Source organism: Ascaphus truei, chromosome 6, assembly GCF_040206685.1.
Source record: "Ascaphus truei isolate aAscTru1 chromosome 6, aAscTru1.hap1, whole genome shotgun sequence".
In the NCBI taxonomy this organism is placed as follows: Eukaryota; Metazoa; Chordata; class Amphibia; order Anura; family Ascaphidae; genus Ascaphus; species Ascaphus truei.
In genome coordinates, this window is record NC_134488.1 from 61,854,101 (window position 1) to 61,874,768 (window position 20,668).

The 20,668-nt window shown below is 41.0% G+C and overlaps 1 protein-coding gene across 8 annotated transcripts in view; it reads right to left on the bottom strand.

Moving 5' to 3' along the window:
• THRAP3 (thyroid hormone receptor associated protein 3) overlaps nucleotides 1-18,881 on the bottom strand; it is a 39,230-nt gene extending 20,349 nt beyond the window's left edge. For 5 of the 8 annotated variants that reach the window (XM_075604544.1, XM_075604543.1, XM_075604545.1 and 2 more), the window contains exons 1-3: nucleotides 18,757-18,881; nucleotides 12,991-13,060; nucleotides 5,174-5,242 (exon numbers count right to left, since the gene is read on the bottom strand). The gene's annotated coding sequence lies outside the window, so the exon portion shown is untranslated. The other 3 variants (XM_075604539.1, XM_075604540.1, XM_075604541.1) reach the window with 3 other exon arrangements.
• Between the last annotated feature and the right edge of the window lie 1,787 nt (nucleotides 18,882-20,668).

Consider the following 20,668-nt stretch of genomic DNA (forward strand, 5'->3'; position numbering starts at 1 on the left):
TCAACAATATATTTTAGAAAAGATTGCCACTTTAACCCTTTCATGGCTATCGGGGTCAGCAATACATTGAGAAACAGTTACAATATAAGGAACGTGTGCTTTTGCAAATCTCTGCTAATTTATTAAAGTAGCAATTTGTAGATGTCATCTCCACATTGGTTAAACATGTTTTATATACATCTTCAACACTGCACAGTCAAAATCAAGACAAAGATCCACACTTCCATTTGCTCTAAAGGCTGAACAAAAAGTGAAAGGTTTAAACTATTCCCTAGAATTTTTTTTGTTAAGTATACACAAGCAAGTATTGATGATATAGTGCTAGTAGAAATTGAAATTTTTATTTCTTACAGAAATTGATGTGGCCTTCCACAAAAATACTGCAACACAATTGCAATAATGTGGCAACTGAAATTCAGCCACAGCATGGAAGCCATTGGTACAGATACTTGGTTCAAAGTCTACAAACCTTACAAGCTCTGTTAGCTAACTAACTACATGTGACTTGTAAAGTCAACAGAGACCACTAGCAAAGTTTAATTAATTATAACACTGGACACTGTTCAAACCACAAATGCCTAACATTTTTAATTTGCATTAGTTTATAAACGGCAACTAATTCTAGACAACTGAACCATTTCATCTAGAGCTTTGGTTATATAAACTCCCTTATTAGTTTAGTCCTCGTAAACCGAAAAAGGGGTTACATTAAATATGTATAGAAAATGTTAGCTGAAAGAAAAAGGATCAAGGAAATGGCAGCATTTTAAAAGGAAACTTGCTTTCTTAAGGCAGTGTGTTTCCCAACCAGGGGGCTCAAGGGACTTTTTATTTAGCAGAGCCCAAAGTAACAGGTGGGACACACAGCAAACTGAAGAAAAGAAGCGTGAAACACAAAAAAATACAAATAAATGACAAGTGACCGAGAAAGATAGTTTCCCTTCATGAATAAACCAAAACAACAAATACCGGTCTCTTAAATGTGATTTTTTTTTTGATCCCATCCCTTAAAATCTTTATCACATTGCTTTGTGCACCAGTACGAGAATGGGGATCCCAAAGGCAAAAACATTTGCTTTTGGGAGAGGTTGGGACAATTGTGCAAAAACTGGAAACCACCTCATTAATTAGCCTGTAAAGTGATATATTATCCAATAATCAATCCTAGCCAAAATAATAAGCATTTTATTCCTTCATTTGCAAAAGTATCTTTGCACATATTTAACAGCTACACTTCATAAATCAAAGCTGCTCTAAGAACTGGGAGTGGCCGGTTGCTTGGACTCTAGCTTTTGCTGCCTGGGAAATCCAAATCCCCCCCAAAGAGAACAATGCGATACTGTAGCATAAATACTAGAATATAGTCTGAATTGTGCTGGTAACAAAATCATATTTCAGCAAGGGGGTGGGGGGGAAGTGTCAAGAGATCAGAGAAAGAACTTACAGTGTGCCGAGGCGCGGGAGAGTTCTTCACCAGCCACACCAGAAAGGTTAAATTTCCTTCCTGGTTTCAACAAAATGTTTTTTGCAAATCACTAGGGCCTAGGCTCCACCCTCACTGGTCTATTAAAGTGATATTACCATTCGTAAGCCCGCTCTAAGAAAACCAGCGTCTGAGAACAGACGTGATTTCACATGGGAACTTGGAAAGCACAAGAAGGGTTCATCATTTGCCTTGGCCCTCCTGAAACCCCCAAAAAGTACAACAAGCTACAATTATGTGTATGGCTTTCAACTGCTGGATGCTTTTATTAAAAATAACAGGCTTCAGCAAAAAAAAAATGTTTTAAAAAAAACGCAGCTGCTCACAGCACTGCCTACCCCCCAAGCCTCAACCCACCCGCCCATAACCCTCTTACTGTGAAGACACATGCTCCTGTTGGTTATTAGGAAGAGTTGGAGCTGCAGCAGGGGGTAACATATGGCAAATATGACACATCAGCAGGCATATGGGGGGGCCCTCTGGAGGTTTAGAGTTTAACAGTATCATTATACAGTCGAGCATTATCTCAGGAGGGAGGGTAGTCTCCAACTGAACAAACAATGCAACCTTCACTGTTGCACTGTCCGTTATTTGCAACACCCTGCTGGGTTTAAGCAAGAAACCAAATATATACACGTTTAACCTGCTCATTAATTCCTTTGGTGCCAGTGGTTTACATTGCGAGGCTGGCATCTCTGGCACTGAAGATGTTAATTTCCTGAAAGGGGGAGTCGGATGCAAAGATCCACCATGTTCATTGAATGCAGCAAAAATTTTAGGAAAGCAGAATTAAAGATTTTACCATCACCTAGAAAACTAATAGCTTTAATATAGCCGACCTCTAGCCCTCACTTTGGGGGCCTCCAATTACTTCTGAGAGGTTTAATATGTTGCCTGTTGACTCATAGTTACCAAGTTAATTGTACTGCAGCAACATTGCTATGTCAATGCCCAGACAAGCTGGCAGAGATAAATAACAACTCCACAGTACAATGGCACCAAGGCTCAATATCCGTAATGCTGCAATGTCCAAAGATTAAAGACGCCATAATAAAAAAATATTCAAATGCCACCTTAAACTATTCTGATAACACAGGAACCTGCAACTCAACGGTCAGATCATTTTACAACAGATGACATTGTGCCAGAATTTATAACCTGGTCTACCAGGCAAGAAGGCTCCTTAATTACAGCATTTTTTTATTTTACAGCGAACCACTGAAAATATGAATGTGAGAAAAAGCACGTGTGACATTTCTTGTAATGATCTATTTTGTATATGGTTTATGCTACAGAAACATGGATTTAAAATTTTTTTTTTTAAACAAACGTCCAACAATGAAAGATTTGATATGACCATATATATTAATATATTGTTGCATTATTGATTGCGCAGCGAGATTGTCAACATACACATAACCGGTAATCAGTGTCGGTTTTATGAAAGCAAAAGCAGAAATAAAATATTTGATTGCAAATGTAACAAAGTATATGCTATATATACATTTGAAGGTAGCTTTATTTGTTAGAAAAAGACAGCTGTACTGACTGCAATGGTGATTTGGGTAGTGGTGTGTTTTGGCAGTGAGGTAGTTAAGGAGAGTGCTTCTCTGTAAATGAGTTACTGGCCTTATGAAAGAACAGGTGCAGCTTGTCATGCACTTTCAGAGGATTGGGCATATTTGTTTAAACCCTGAAGCTGTGTTCAGTATTTTCCCATAGCGCACAATTTTGATTGCAGTACCTTTTAGCAGCAAGAAGTTAAAAATACCCTTTACCTGTAAACCTTCACAAGTGATATTAAATACATTAATAGATATAACAAATATAAGACTGTATTTAATAAGAATGCAATTAAAATGTGTTTGTATAATATGTTACATAACTACAAACCTCACTGTGGAAACCAATTTCACAGAAATGTAATATAAGCTTGCACAAAAACAAATGTGAACAATATTCTCAAACTGTGGTTAAAGATCACTGGTGGACAACAGACACTTCATAAGGGTGTTCTCTTATTCCATTAACACTGAATAAGTACATGCAAGGTGAGATTTAACTCATCCATATCAATTTTAAGGTAATATTTTCCAAAGGTTTTGAAATCCCTAGTGTGCCCATTTAATTTGGTAAAACTGCATGCCTTTTGAGACTAATCTGATTTGCCATCATTTACTCACATCTCCGACACGTGCAACTTGTTCAAATATTCACCCTTCTAAAAATATATATTTATATATAAACATAATACACTTTCAATCTAAATGTTTGTTTTCATTATAATCCACATTGAGCCACCTAAACTGGCTAACGACTTATTTGAGAGGAAATACAAGCAACAATCTGGTAAAATAAGCAAGAAACAATAGAAAAGGATTAATAAATAATAATTTAATATAAATGTAACTACTGGATGGTAATGTTGGTTCTATAAAATGTGCAAACAGCTCAACTAATTAGGCTCGAATATTGTGTTACATTTCAAGCAACTCCCTGCAGAAAACCAAAGTACTACTAAAAATACAGAGAATATTGATCTTTTTTTCACATTCTCCTTAGAAATCCTTAAATAAGTAATTAAACACTAATACAGCAATGTAAAGAAGCACTCACAGACAGTCTAAAAAAGTGTATGAAAAGACATAGGGGGATAATGTTTTATTGCAAGTATTAAAAGGAGCAGTACAAGATATGCGTTTTTCTAAAAAATAGAATTGAAGTAGGTGGTCTCCAGAGCTGAACGCCATTAATTTCTGCTCCAGGGACCCACCGCTTCCAGAGATACTTGTCTCCGAAGGGGGTGCTGGTATCTCTGGCCTGTTTAAAGGTTCTGGTTACGTTGGAGCTTTGAAGTCGCCATTACGGGAACCCCAGCCAGAGCTGCTACTGGTATCACTTATGCAGGTAGGAATCTCAGGAAGCATGGGGTCCCCGCAGATTAAATTAACGGGGTACAGCTCCGGAGACCTCATCATCCTACATTCCCGGTTTTTTAAATAAAAACTCATCGCTTGGATTGCCGCTAAAACCCCAACAGATGCCTTTCTTGCAGCATAGAACATGTGCCACGCCTCACCATCAGCGCAATAAGCTAAAGTTACCTATTACATGCAAGAAAAGTGCTAGAAAATGTGGGCTATTCTTGTCAGCCATACACAGAGCTGTCTAGAGAATCCCAGCTGCCCTAATGCTGTGCTGAACTTCTAGAAACAAAGGAGTACTTTATATTGCATGAGAACTTTCCATGGGCCACGAGCTAACAGGAGGTGTTAACTTCCCAACACACATTAGTCAAGGTTGGACAGTGACCCTATAAATACTAGTTTAATTAAACAAGCTGCTTGAAATTAAAAACTTTACATTGAGTAGCTGGTGTCTGGTAACAAGAATAGCTGTTTCAGTTTCTGGTATCCAATAGGGCTCTAGTAAATGTCCCCACCGTTTCAGAAAACACACAAAAATGTCCTTAATGAATTGGAGGCGATTAGACGAAACTGTAATATTCTAATAGGGCCAAATAATTAAATTAATCAGGCAACAAAACAAGCATCTGAAGACTAAAGTAGTGAGTAAAACATTAGGTGTGATAGGAAAGGTGTCTTGTTAAAGAAATGTAATAGCCAAGCTGAACAGAACTTGGTTCTCTCTCGAGATTTAAATGTGTGCTTTCCTTTTATATGAAATTACCTTATCAGGATTCAGAATGAGCCCAACAGGCCTTAAGATGTCTAGCAAGCCGTATTCTGCAAATAAAATCTAGAGGGAAAGAAAAAAAAGTCAGTAAGATACTTGCAGAACAGCAACACTGTTTTCTGCTTGGAGGAACAGAAATTCTGCACCATGAAATGCAACATTTCAGTATATGCTCATCTCCAACCTAAAAGGTTTAGAACTGTGCCCAATATAAATACAATTATAAAAAGGTATTAGAAGAAAATGGAAGTGTTGATTCCATATCCTGTTAAACATTTTTGCCTTAAAAACGAAAACAAAAAATAATGAAGTGGAAGTAAAACATATACAGGCAGTCCTCGTTTTACAACGCTTCGCTTTACAACGAATGGCTTATCCAACGCTATGCAATGCATACCTATATTCAGTTTTACAACGCCAAAATGGCTTATCCAACGCTCTGCAACGTTGTGTGTGGGTGTATGTGTGTATATATATATATATATACACATATATATATATACACACACATTCACATAAACAACATTGCAAAGCGTCGTAAGAGCGTATATATAATATTATACTATATAATATATTATTTATTATGTTATATAATACAGTATATACATTATATAATTTATGTGTGTGCTGCATATCTTATTGCCGCATTAAAATATTTGGTGTATTTTAGTGTTAAAAATGCCTTCAGGAACGGAACCTTTCATTTAAACAGTGTTCCTATGGGAAAACGTGTTTCGCTTTACAAAGTTTCGCTTTACAACGCCATTTTGAGTAACGCATTGTGTTGGATAACCGAGGACTGCCTGTACATACACACATATACACCAATGTCCAAATGAGGTAAAAACAAAAACAGAAAGATGTATAATACAATTAGACAGTGCTACAAAAGCATTTAGCCACAGACTATAAATACATAGTTTAAATGTGATGGACAGTTTTTGAACACACTTTTTTTTTTTTTAAAATCGAGGTAATTTGGCTGAATATCAATTTTCTGAAAGCTGCTCCCCCCCCCATCTCTAATCTCCAAGTGTGCTGTTTTCCTCAAACATCTCAAGATGTTTCTATGAATATTTCCATGTACTTTTTCTATGAAATAAGACGGCAAAGCAAGAAGGGAAAATGTATGCCGAAAAAAATAATAAAAAAACTATAAGAAAGTGACGTTATTTCCCAGCTGTGGGCACATTTCCAAACCAACAAATTCAGATGTAAGAAAAAAAATATAGCAACTTCAATGCAAACGTGTATTCAAATTACAGTGCTATATACACAGATATAAACTACTTCCATTGTCTGCTTTGTCAACATTCTGCCATGATACTTCATCTTCTTACACTGATAATCTGTTACATTTTATGTCAACAAAATAAATGTAACAGGTTAACTGAAATACAATGGCACAGCAGTAGTATGATTAGCGAAGGATAATGTGTAATTCTATGGTAGGGGTGAAGTATGCAAGTGATCTACAAAGCTCGATCCAAACAAGCAGCTTTGTCACTGTCAAAGTTAGAGGCTTGTGGGGGTTGTGTGTTAGGGAAATACCGACGTATCCAGTTTATCACTATGGAATAGCATCTGACATCAGCTACCATAAGTTTCCACTGACCTACAGAAAGCCAGCTGCCACTCACTAGTACCCTTAAAATAATACCAGCACTGATTGTCTGTTTGCACAGCTGAACACGGAAGTGGGACATTTTCCGCTCAAGATTTATAGTGCTGTGAGGCTGGCTGGAATAGCAGCTGTCGTTTAGGGTATTTTGCACCTCTTGTTTCAAGTCCATAGCCAGGGGTTGTTTGGACCTCACTTGGAAACAGGATAACTAATGACTTGCCACAAGTCTAAGACTGAACATTATACCCCCACAGGCAAGCTAGGTGATATATAGGTTTTAATGGATCTAGGTTAATCATAGTGATGAATGCCTTTTGTGAGTATGTATGACAACGGTGCAATGCCCCTCAAAAATGACCTATCCTGAAAATGAGCTCAATATGATGCCCCTTAAAAGCAGATCACCAGCCTTATTATTTCTGGCCATGTGTTGTATTTTCATTTACAAAGGCCTGGAGTAGCGTTTACATGGTAAACTATGCCTATTTTCACATATCCACTACACCAGGTAGAACAGAGTCCATTCAGACTACAAAGCACCCTATCAAGGAGGGGAAAAGTGCTATTGTAATCTTTTCAGATGCAGTGGTGACAAAAATTGTGAACCCCAATGATAATTACAGAAATTACATAGATTTTCCATGATAACCTTTGAATCAAAACCAGACAAAAAGGATGGGGGTGCAAAAAAGAAGGAATGAATCACCAAGTGTTCAAAAAGTATATAACATTTTATAATAGCATAAAAAAGGACTTACAATAAAATTGCAGCTAATCCAAGTACACCAGGCAGGTAAAATACACAACAGGAGCTCCGTAGTCCAAAAAAAACCCTCCTCCGGATCGCAGATGGTATATGCCGAGGGGAAGTTCCAGACCGGCATCTGCTGGTAATCTTCCCTGCACTTGTGTAAGCAGAGCTGGGTCTACACCATCATCACGTTCGTACCCAGCAAGCAAATGGCTCGCCTACGCGTTTCGTGTCACGTGGGACACTTTGTCAGGGCATAGCCACAATGCTCATTGGAGCAAACTAAATATATGCCCTGACGAAGTGTCCCACGTGACACGAAACCCGTAGGCGAGCCATTTGCATGCTGGGTATGAACGTGATGATGCTGTAGACCCAGCTCTGCTTACACAAGTGCAGGGAAGATTACCAGCAGATGCCGGTCTGGAACTTCCCCTCGGCACATACCATCTGCGATCCGGAGGGGGGGTGGGGGGTTTGGACTACGGAGCTCCTGTTGTGTTTTTTACCTGCCTGGTGAACTTGGATCAACTAGATCCTCATTTTATTGTAAAGCCTTGTACTTTTTTATGCCATTATAAAATGTTATATACTTTTTGAACACTTAGTGATTCATTCCTTCTTTTTTGCGCCCCCATCCTTTTGTCTGTTTATGTGTGAGTTTTCTCTAGCCCCGCTGATCACGGGAGACGGGGAGCAGCACTGAAGAGGGATTTCAGAGAAAAACTTCCAACGCCCAGCGCGCATTTAATTACTGTACCCTACTGCTTGAATCAAAACCAGTCTTTTCTTAAATATCCAATAGTGTTTATATTAACTTATTACATGTCTTTTTAAACAAAATGATGTATGAATTAGACAAAGAATTAGTAATTAAGAGTCAGGTTATGTGCAAAAGTAAGCAAAACCCTGGTGTTACCAGCTAAATTAAAAGGGATCATTAGAATCAAGTGTTTAAATAATTAGGTACATCTTCAGGTGAGAGTTTGGCAGGCCCCACCCTATATAAAGATCGGAAACTTTGTGAGTTTGGTCTTCACCATACAGGTGTGTGAAAACACATGCCACGAACAAAAGAAATCTTTGAGGTCCACAGAAAAGCAGGTACTGATGCTAATCAGGTGAAAAAGGTGAACAGAGTAAAGGTGCGCAACTACAATACTTTAAGTGACGTGATAAAGTGATATAAAATAAATGGGTGACCATAAATATAACTTGAAATGTAGGGAGCGCCTGCAGCTGTGACACCAGGGATGGCTCTGGTCCCCCCTATAAGCACACAGAAATACAAAAAACACAGCGCACAACGCTCATAGTGCATTAAATGATAATTTTAGTAACCAAGGTAAGGAGGTAAGTAATGTGCGTACATTTAAACAAAATTAAACAAGCATTTCAGGGTTATTGTTACCCAAACACCAACGGACGCTTGTGATGGTCTCGTGGCTCTCTCCTTCTCACTCCAAAACAGCCTCGGTGTAGTGCCTGGATAATCTCCACTCCAGTCACTGGTGTGCCAGCCCCTTGCCTCAGGGTAGGTCTTCAGCAGTCTCACGTTTATGGTAAACAGCAGTCCCGTTTATTTTGCGCAATGCCCGCTACTGCACAGGTCCAGCTGGCAATCGAGCAGCAGAGCGTACGCTGTTTGGCGTCCTGCTCAAACACTTCCTGGTCTGTGATGTCATGCAATCGCGAGAGTTCGCCGCGAGTCTGCAAATCACCGGACCGGTTCTCTGGGAGTGCTGTGTTGTAGGTGGCTCGCAAAGGTCTTACAGTTCTTTAATCCAATGCGTTTCGAGACCACATGTGTCTCTTCATCAGGGTCTTCACCATGTGGTCTCGAAACGCATTGGATTAAAGAACTGTAAGACCTTTGCGAGCCACCTACAACACAGCACTCCCAGAGAACCGGTCCGGTGATTTGCAGACTCGCGGCGAACTCTCGCGATTGCATGACGTCACAGACCAGGAAGTGTTTGAGCAGGACGCCAAACAGCGTGCGCTCTGCTGCTCGATTGCCAGCTGGACCTGTGCAGTAGCGGGCATTGCGCAAAATAAACGGGACTGCTGTTTACCATAAACGTGAGACTGCTGAAGACCTACCCTGAGGCAAGGGGCTGGCACACCAGTGACTGGAGTGGAGATTATCCAGGCCCTACACCGAGGCTGTTTTGGAGTGAGAAGGAGAGAGCCACGAGACCATCACGAGCGTCCGTTGGTGTTTGGGTAACAATAACCCTGAAATGCTTGTTTAATTTTGTTTAAATGTACGCACATTACTTACCTCGGTTACTAAAATTATCATTTAATGCACTATGAGCGTTGTGCGCTGTGTTTTTTGTATTTCTGTATTACTGATGCTAATCAGTCTAAAAAGGGTTAAAACAACATTTATAAGGATTTGGGGCCCAACTAATCCCGTCAGAAAGATAGTCTACAAATGGAGAAAGTTCAAGACTAGTAACTCTGTAACTTCACTTACCTTCCAGCAACGTGTCGTTATGGTTATATGGTGTAGCATTGCCATGGCAACGCTACGTCACATAACCCCTGCAGCATCATTTGACGCCGGAGCCAGTGGGGGGGCCATGTTTCCATGCAAGGAAGGCAGGCCTGGTCTTTTAAAAAAACTGTGAAGATTCATTTCTTTAGTGCTTAAGAGTGAAGTTAATTTCAAGATGTTAAAATGCAATCAGATTACCATTTAAAGTGACTGATCCAACCCCAACAAATAAATTATATCTGCAACAGCTGAAAAGCATCATTATAAGCCTGCTTCCGTCATCAAGGCTGAACAGCTGTGATAATTACTAACCCCTTCTCTGCATATCACCTGTTCCTTCATGCAAGATACACTGAAGTTGCATTATAGTATCACCTTTTAAAGATTGATTTGCCTATTTTTTTAATACTTAAGTTTTTCAAACAATTGGGAGGGGAGGGGGATACAGAAATCAAAATGGGAGGGGGATGGAGGGTGGGGAGGAATGGTGCAACATTCCCGACGAGCACATATTCCATTAGAAAAATACACAATGAATGACCAATGGCAAAAATAAGTAAATATAAACATACATATACTTCAAATTAAATTATACCCTGATGTCTTATACTTTTTTGCTTGGCTGTCTGCCTCGAAAACAGAGGTCTTCACTGGATAATGTTGGACTGGTTTATGGGGGGGGGGGGGGGGGGTATCCTTGCGTGTTCAGAGTCTCATAAATCAGCCATGGCTGCCATACTTTCTGAAATTTGAGCAAGAGTCACCCAGAATCCCAGCAAGTCGTTCCATTTTAAGAGAATACCGAGTCTTGTTTTTATCTGGTTGAGAACCACCAGGCTAGGGCTTATCCATGCTGCTGCTATGGCAACGCGGGTTGCTGTCATATGGCTAATAAGTATGTTTTGGTATCTGTCCATATCCTCCTGAGGTTTGTTTAGGAGACATACCGATGGGTCAAGAGGGAAGTCAATACCCAGAACTCTCTACGTCAGCCTATGTACCCTCTTCCAGATCTCCGCCACCCCGGGACACAGCCACCACATATGAATAAACGAGGCGTGTTGGCCAAAGCCCTTAGGACACGTTCCCGGGAACATCTTGGCCAGACGCTCCGGGGTTAGGTACCACCTATATAATACTTTGTAAGCATTTTTCTTTGATCTGTGTACATATACATTTTGTGGCTGCTGCTTCTTCAAATATTTCCCCCCATATTTCTGGTTCCAGAGTTTGGTTTAGGTCTCTTTCCCACTGGGCTATAAAAGGGAATTATTTTTTCAGAGAGGGGAGAAAGATTGAGGAATAAATTATCAGTCGACGCTCTGAATTGGAGTCTTGCGGCAGTGACTTGAAAAAAGTCAAGAGGTGGAGCTAGGCACAAAAGCATGGATCCGAAGGTACCTGAAAATGTCCCACTTGGGGGATCATACCTGTCTCTGAGGGTGGCAAAAGAAAGGACCATGGACATGTCCATAACATCTACTATCCAATGGATCCCCCTCGATCTCCATGCTTCAAAAATTGACCCGCCATACCCAGGAAAAACTCTGGGTTAAGAAACAGTGGTGTCAACCCTGATCTATCGATAGTGAGCTTAGTTTTTTTTTGTTTTTTGTTCCACAAACTCAAATTGTGAGATAGAGGGTAAACAGACACTTGCTTTCTTTTGGGAGATCTTAGGGGACCACAACATTGATCTTAATTCCAAGGGGGTCAGCAACTCCGCCTCCAGTTCCAGCACTCCCTTAACTCCTATATCTGAGTGCCAGGCGAAAATCTGGCTAAATTGAGCTGCTTTATAATGAGTAGGCACGGTAGAGCCAGACCTTTCAGTCTGGATTGGCTGAGAACGGTTCTGGCCACTCTAGGTCTCTTGTTGTTCCACATAAACTCCTTTTTATATGGGACTGTAAATCTTGAATTTCCCGATGCGGGACCGGGATGCGGGACTGAGGAACAAAAATAAAATTCTGGTGAGGAGATTCATCTTGATACTCACTCTTGAAAAAGGCCTGCTGAGTTCGAAACGTCGATTTATTGGCATTAAATTCACTATCTAAATCCGTAGTGCCCCTGCTTCTATTTATCCATATAGATTTGGAATAACACACATATCCCTGGACTAGGAGCAACGGTAGTTGTATCCAATTTTTGTTTTGTGTTTATAAGTGTGCAGCATTTCCCAATTTGCTTCAATAAGCAGGGACATTCCCACTAAGCTACTTTAGCATGTAGATGCATACGCACATAAATAAGTGTAAATATGTATGTATCCACAACACACACATATTATATACACACACACACACACACACACACACACACACACACACACGTGTCAGTGTGCATCTATTTCTTCTCTAGATCTCTCTCCTTACCTTCTGTATCAGTTTGTGCTTTGTCCTTATTTGTCATGTCCTGTTTATATAATATATATTACACTGTATCCCGCTCCGGAATATGTTGGTCCTTTACAAATAAACGTATACATACATATATCCAGGCACGCCATGTTGTCGTCATATGGCCCCCGGTGCCAGACCAATAAGGTACAAAAATTACAAAACAAACAAATAAAAAAAACACAGGACAGCGCTGTCTTTTAAGTGAAGATGAATAAATTTGATAGAATAAAAATGCATTCATCTTTATTTAAGACCTTAAATGCCGTCCCTCAATTAATAATTTGTTTTAAAACAAGTGTATATAGATCCGCATGGAGCGATTTAATTAATCATTGTCAAAGAAAGAATCTGCAAGAGGAGCCGATTTACCACCTAAAACCCTTGCATAGAAGGCGGAACTTGAGAAGCATCATTATAAGCATGTGATCGGTGCAAAGCTACAGCTGAACCAGGTTCTAATTGTAACCTGTGGATCCTTAACATTTTGTCAAGGATCCAAAACATCACAACACTGCAATGTTTACTTACCTAAGCAATGTCTTGGGATGAAAAACAAACATCAAGTAAACTCAATACTATTTCCCAGATAAATTTGCTCCTGGAAAGAGGGAAAAAACACAAAATTAAGTAAGTTGAGGCTATATGAATTCAAGTCCAGTATTTAAACTTAAATAACAAGTTTTAGTGGAGCAGAGTAACCTTTCAATAATGAACCTACGTTAAGTTTGTTATAAAATAAACAAGTTATCCAATCACTCTTAAGAGCCTGTGATGAATAGGAATAAGATCTGTGCTGAAAATGGGCTATAAAATCGAAAAAAAAGTTAACAAGTTTAACCTTTAGAGCACTAACATCACTTCTGCTGCCATCACACCTTAGGCCTCGGACATGGCCAGTGTGAGGCGCGCTTACGCTCGGCACTTAACCCCTGCAGCCGCAATGAGAGCGGCTTTAGCAGGGGCTCGCTTACGCAAGCGTAAGTCTTAGCGAAATTTTATATTTTCGCGCTTGCCGGAGCGCAGGGCCGGTCACGTGAGCGGTTCGCCCAATGAGGGCGAACCAGCTCCGTGACGTCACTGGCCCGCCCCCCGACGGCGCGCGGTCTAAGGCCAGGGAAAGCACCCGCTTTCCCTCAGCCTCCGCACGCAATCAGGAACCATGGACGCCGCCTTAGGCTGCGTTTATAGCGCGCGCACACAAAATACAGTGCATCTATCAGGTATGCCATAGTGCGCGCGACCATGAATGCGAGGAATAGCGGCCGCGCGGCAGAATTTTTAAGCAACAAATAATTGGGTTTTCGCAGGACGGCCAGGTCACGTGAGCGGTTCAGCCAATGAGGGTGAACCAGCCTGGTGACGTCACGGAAACACCTCCCCATCAAGGTTCACGGATCGCTCGGGCAAGGTTCACGTCTCCTTGCGCTCCATGTACATAAGACGCTAGAACTTTGGCTTTAAGGCCAGCAAATTGTTAATATTCTTACATGCGAGGAGTGATAACAGAGCTGCAGGTATCACCCCCCTCACAGAAACTAAAAGTTACTGCTGAGTGATGAATTTTGTTAAAAAGTATGACATCCAAATATAGATATACATACTAGCAATTAACAGCCGCTACAATAACAGGGTTATATCAAACATGTCAGTGCTGCAAAAAAACTTGCAAAGAATTGCTTATTGAATTGCAATCAGCTCTAGTGCTGACAGGATTTAAACATGTCACTAAAACTGCTCTGTATTAATCAGGGTTTAAATATGTCTTACAATTACCCATGTGCTATATGCATTCAATGATGTGACTCTAAAAGTTACCGTCCAAGAAAACTCATGTAAGCACGGATCATTTTCTCTTACTGACAACTACAGAGGCAGAAATTAAGTGATTTTAAACCAGGGGGGGGGACACGGGGAAATGGGGGGGGAGAGGGAGAGAGACAGGGCGATGGGGGGGGGGGGGGGAGAGGGAGAGAGACGGGGCGGGTGGGGAGAGAGACTGGGCGATGGGGGGGGGGTGGGGAGAGGGAGAGAGATGGGGCGATGGGGGTGGGGAGAGACGGGGCGATGGGCGGGGAGAGAGACAGGGCGATGGGGGGGGGGGGGGAGAGAGAGAGACAGGGCGATGGGGGAGAGGGAGAGAGACGGGGCGATGGGGGGGTGGGGAGAGACGGGGTGGGAGAGAGACAGGGCGATGGGGGAGGGAGAGAGACGGAGCGATGGGGGGGCAAGTGTTGGGGTAACCAAGGATTTCATAATCGAATTCTGGGGTTCCCTAATCAAAAATAAAAGGTTGAAAAACCACTAGTGTAATCCCACACATGCCTTCTATATCAGGTTTCCCCATAAATTACTTGTATGTTCCATATCAAACACTTTACTGTAAAATGCATATTTCGGAAGCATATTGATTCATACCAACCTCAAATATTTATTTACTCAGCCCTTCTGGTGCCTTAATGAAGAGGTGCGCAAACTTTTCGTATGCGCCCCCGTCTGCTCTCCTCCCCCCCTTACCTCTGGCGTTTGACGCCACGTAGTTATGTGATCCCACGTTGCCATGGGGACGAGCAGCCAGAAGCCGCCGGAGACAACAGTAAGGGAACTCACAGAGGCCTTACGCACTCCCCCGGCATTTTATTTAAATGCTTTGGGGAGGAGCGTGGGGCCTCTGTGAGCGTCCCCCCCAAATGTTGCACCCTCCAGTTTGCGCACCCCGGCTAATATATATATATATATAGTTATGAAAATATAATAAAAATAAGTATGGATTACTTTAGTGGTATGCGTTGCCTTGATTCTTTGCATTCATTCCCTCCCCCCCAAACAATGGCCTCGAAGCTTTGTAAACATTATGATCATTTTTTAAATTGCAAGTAACTTTTACATGCCGAGTTGTTACCTCACTGCATCTTCCAGTATACTTTATCAGGTGGAAAAGCACTTAATTAAAACAAAACAAACTGGGATCAGTGAAGCCCTTTGGGCTGTTAATTAAATGGAATACACCAGAGAGGAGTAAATTAAACCGATTCAAAAATAAATCTCTTTTGTTTTTCCTGGCAGACAAATTTGAGCATAAATAGTTCTCTACTTGCTAAATATTTGCATTGAGCTGCAAACAGCACAGAACAAACAGATCCTTACAGTTCAAAGGTTAAAGCAAACTTTCAGTTAACCCCTTTGCTGCCAGAGAGGCCCTTCTGCAACGGAGTTAAGATTGGAATAGATAGATTATAGTTCTCTCTACTTTGTATTACAAGTCGCCATGGGCAACTTTTTTTTAGACCTAAACTGAACTTTTAAAACCGTGTCCATACTGATCACCATTATTTTTTTACTCACTTTAAGAGATCTCTTCTTGCTTTTTCCAAAGTGCTTTTTATTTTTTAAATCTGATTATTCCGTTCTGGAAAGAAGTGTTTAAAATTGACCTCTCCTCAGAGCCCATTGCTGTCTAAAAGTTACCACGGTAACCTCAGAAGTAAAAAATCAGGATGTAAAAAAATAAAAAAAATCAGGACATGCGCAGGACGCAAAATACTAATATTATGAGTTAAACTAATAAGGGATTGTCACATTAAAGACGAAAAATTATTATTAGTTTCTACGTCCCAATGGCACTTAACCCATTTATCTTTGCATAATAAACCTAAAAACAACTGCGGGGGGAGGGAACTAGTAATCCCTGATCAACCAGCTAAATCCTCCTCACACTCTGTGGAAGGCCCCGACTACCATAGAGAGCTTTACACACTCATAAGGGCCATTTATATGCTGTGCAGCCATCTTCCATCTGACTGAAAAGATTTAAGTCTCATTAGTACATATAGAGCAGAAATCGTCCCAAGCAAGGGGACAAAAAACTGCTTCACACCGCATATTACGTAATGAATAGATTTCATATTAGTACATTAGAATTAGATAGCCATGGAAAAAAGCATTCAAATTAGCAAACTTGCAATAGTGTCGTCCTACTGGATATGTATTATTGCCGTAATTCAGATTTGTTAACTTATTCACAGCAAAATTCTCCAGTTGTTGGGAGGAATGCCGACTTCACAGCTAGAGGGGCCTGCAAAGAATATTCCTTTAATAGCAAAATTATATTTTAACTCTGTCAGTGTTGTTTTCCCTATCAGGTTTTCTTTGTCCGCCACCCTTTTTTAATTTTCATGGTTAGAAAGCAGCGGGTCTTCAAAGCTGGAAATGTTTTAGCTCCATGTTCCCGAGTTATTTATCACTGAAGGTAGCACTAGTACATTCCAGCGAAGGTATACAAAATGGCGGTTTCAAGCTCCCACAGGGTAATAGGAAGCTGTATTGGTCTGATGGATTTACACACAAGGAAGTACTGGCAGCACATTTCATGGTATGTATCACAGGGACCAGGGGGCATCCCTGAAGCTGAAATCAATGCAATTCTGCTACAGAGACCACCTGTTTTCCCACTCATATAAAAAAAAAATGGTTATAACTTAGCCCTGCACCCTGTGGGTGTACGACTCCTTGACCTCTAAACAGCTAGACAAGCTGTTCCTTGTATAGCAAATATTCCTTTAAATGCAAAACTATATTAGAATGTGGAAGCCGTAACCAGCAGTGGAAGACATGGAGACTAAGCGTAACCACCAATTTAATGCCCGCGGGGTGTCCATAAAACACATTACCCAAATAATGGTTAATGCTAATAGTAATTAAAACAATACAAGATAAAGGAAGCGGAAGAGCTGAGCACAGAGGTCAATAACTTCACAGCCTGTGATGGCATCTAACATGTTCATCATAACATGTGAATGCGATAATGCCAACCGTAATAACATTACTGTAATAAGTGTAGTGTATTAACAAAAGGAAGAAAATACGTGTATAGTGCTACTAATACAATATGTGCTATGAAAGAACTTAGTGGTAACAACTGAAACAATTATTTAGAAAAGTGCAACAGATAGTCAGTGGGTTAGGTGCAGCATCTCATATGTACAATACATACAGTAAATAATGTCACAATAATTGAATATCAATTCAAACAATATGACGATCTGGTTTGGTCGGAGTCTTGAATCCAGAGGACTCCACTTGGGGGATATCAAATGATATTCAGGGCATGTGAAGAAAGGAAAGACATACATAGTGTAACAATTGGGGTGCAATGAGAACAATAGGAGTGGGGAATCCTTCCGATAATATAGGAGACTGATGAGTGAAAAATTGTACAATTTATTAAAAACAATGCATATAAACTCAAGTGCTGCGCCAATGAGGTACCTGCTCCGTTTGCTGACAGCGAGCAAGATTTAATCCGCGGCCAGCAACTATACGGACGGGCCAATCTGGGACGCTAGACGCCTCCCCCAGCAGCCAAACATCAGAATAGTCTTTGAACGACACTATGCTACATGCGCATCACCTACATACTTGTTATAAGTAGGATTCCAATGGTTGCTCTTTGGGCGACCACCTGCACAGCATTTGTTCTTATATGCATTATTTTTAATAAATTGTACTCTTTTCACTCATCTATCCGAGACTCCTAGACTATCTGAAGCATCCCCCTTCTATTTCTCTTAATTGTCATTGTACCCCAATTGTTCCATCGGTATTACACCATGTCTTTCCTTTCTCCACCTGCCCTGAATATTCTTTGATATCACCCACGTGGAGTCCTCTGGATTCAGGACAAAGACCAAACCAGATCGTCATATTGTTTGAATTGATCTTCAATTATTGTGACATTATTTACTGACATTATTTACTGAATATATTGTACCTCAGAGGCGCTCCACCAGTCACAATGTTTTCGCTTTAACAAGACGACAGAGGCAGACCTGGTTACAAAACTCATTAACCATCTGCTGACGTGTGGGAGAGAAAAACAATACGATTATATTAACTATATAAAGTTTTGTATAAATGTAAAGATGAGAAAAACGATGGCAGGGCTGAGAGGCCTTTGCAGACCATACATGTCTGAATCCCGCAATTAAAATTAAATAGAATCGCGCTATATAACATTAATTGAATCCTTTCGCTGCTAGAGGGGGCCGGCAACGCATTAAAAGGTAGACTCAGTCACCCCATCGATCGCTTCTCACCTCAGCCCCAAACTCTAGCGCAGGCTCGGCGTCCGCCCCTAGGCCGAACAGAGCGGGGAAAGCCCGGGAAGATAGAGAAAATGGCGTATGCCTGGTTGTGTCGCAGACGCAAATTATGGGTTGCGTTGCTCGATAGATAGATACGAACGAAAAGATGCACCGGTGCAATTTTCCAAAACCCAGGACCCAGCTCTCCGCTCACCTGCTTCGGCTGCCGCCTTCTACCTCAGAGGAAACAGCGCATCTCCTCAGAACGTGGCGTAGACACATAGGACTGTGCGAGGGGCTTCTGGGAGTTGTAGTGCAGCGTGGTAGAGCAGCGAGTAGAGAGGCGGGAACAAGGACTACACCTCCCAGGTTGCTCTACGTCGGGGACGCGCAGGGGCTTGTGGGTTAATGCTTGTCTGTTGTCACTAGGGGTTGCTGTGGTGCCTCAAGGTGCAGGCATGTATAATGTCTGCTAAAATGTTACTCCAATTACACTCTTTTTCTAATCACACCTTACAAAGTGAAGTCCTACAGCAGATTGCAGCACCACAAGAAATATCTCCCTCAAATAGTTTTATTAAAGGGTCTATAAAATATTGCCGCCCTCATGAATATCATTATCCAGGCCTAATGACTGCAAGACTGGAATCCCAGCAGCTTCCTTAACTCATGCATACATCCCTTACTTAAGTTACATGAATTCTCCTTTGTAGCCGTGGGCGTCTATAGCATCTTAATAAGATGTTATTAATGTGATAATAAATAATATTAACTTTTGAAAAGCAATTATTGCAAACCCTAAAACTTGTGCTGCCAGAGGGGCCTGCAACGCATTACAAAGAAGGCCTCAGTCATTGCCATAATTTGTCTGAGAGGAATGGCAGCCATTTTGAAAGCTGACAGGAGCCTGCAAATCTCTCAGCAGATATGGACAGTATTACATTGTAAAATGAAAGAATCACTTCAGAAAGCATGATGTTGCCTAATTAAGAAACGTAATGGGGGGGAACGCACCTTTTGAAGCATTGGTAACGTCACTGCCTTTGAAGTGGGTGCAAATTCTGCTGTCAACCTTATCTCCCTGTACCTTAAGCACCAAATGTTAGAGACTCAGTGTGTCTGTGAAATTCTATATACACAGACTTGTCAACGCTGACTGATTTTCTCAGTCTCACTGATTTTTAGCATCAGCGTCTCAGAGACTTTAATGGCATCCCGCTGATATAATCCACACTTTTTCATTAAAATGAATTGTTTTGGCTTAAAACCCACAAATCTCACTGGTTGTGGTCCTTGGAGGATGACACATTATTCCGTACTCCACCGCTGCCATTCAGCCACCAATGGGAGTCAGCCGCCGGCCGTTGCACCCCTAAGGTAAGTGATTAGCGTTAGCATTAGTGGTTAACTATATGGGTTTTAGGTTGTTAGAGGTTTTAGGGTGAGGGGGTTAGAGGTTTTAGGGTGAGGGGGTTAAGGTTAGAGGTTTTAGGGTAAGAGGTTAGAGGTTTTTGGATAAGGGGTTAAGGTTAGAGGTTTTAGGGTGAGGGGGTTAAGGTTAGAGGTTTTTGGGTGAGGGATTAAGGTTAGAGGTTTTAGGGTGAGGGGTTAAGGTTAGAGGTTTTAAGGTAAGGGTTAACGTTATTAGGGTGAAGATTAGCATTAGGAAATTTAGGGTAAGGGGTTAAGGATAGGGTTTTTTAGTGTAAGGTTAGGGGGTTACGGTATACATTACCCTGGTGGCTAGGCGGCAGCGAAAGGTCCTATACACCTATATACAGCGCTGTGTACACATCGAGGCAATATAACAGAATTGTATTGTATTGTATGTCTTTATTTATATAGCACCAAAAGTGTACTCAGCGCTTCACAAAGAGTACAGTACAGGGAATTATAATTATACAATAAGTGCAGCAAAATCAGACAATAGGAAAATAAATCCCTGCCCCGAAGAGCTTACAATCTAAGAATGATTATTATTATTACTATTAAAGCAGCAGTCCGCCTACAAAATTATTATTTTATAACCTGACCTAAACTGGGTGTCCCCCAGAGCTGATCGGTGGACACCCTGGTTTCCAAGATATCTGTAGTTTTTTTGTGCTGGTTTTGGCACAAAAAAAAAT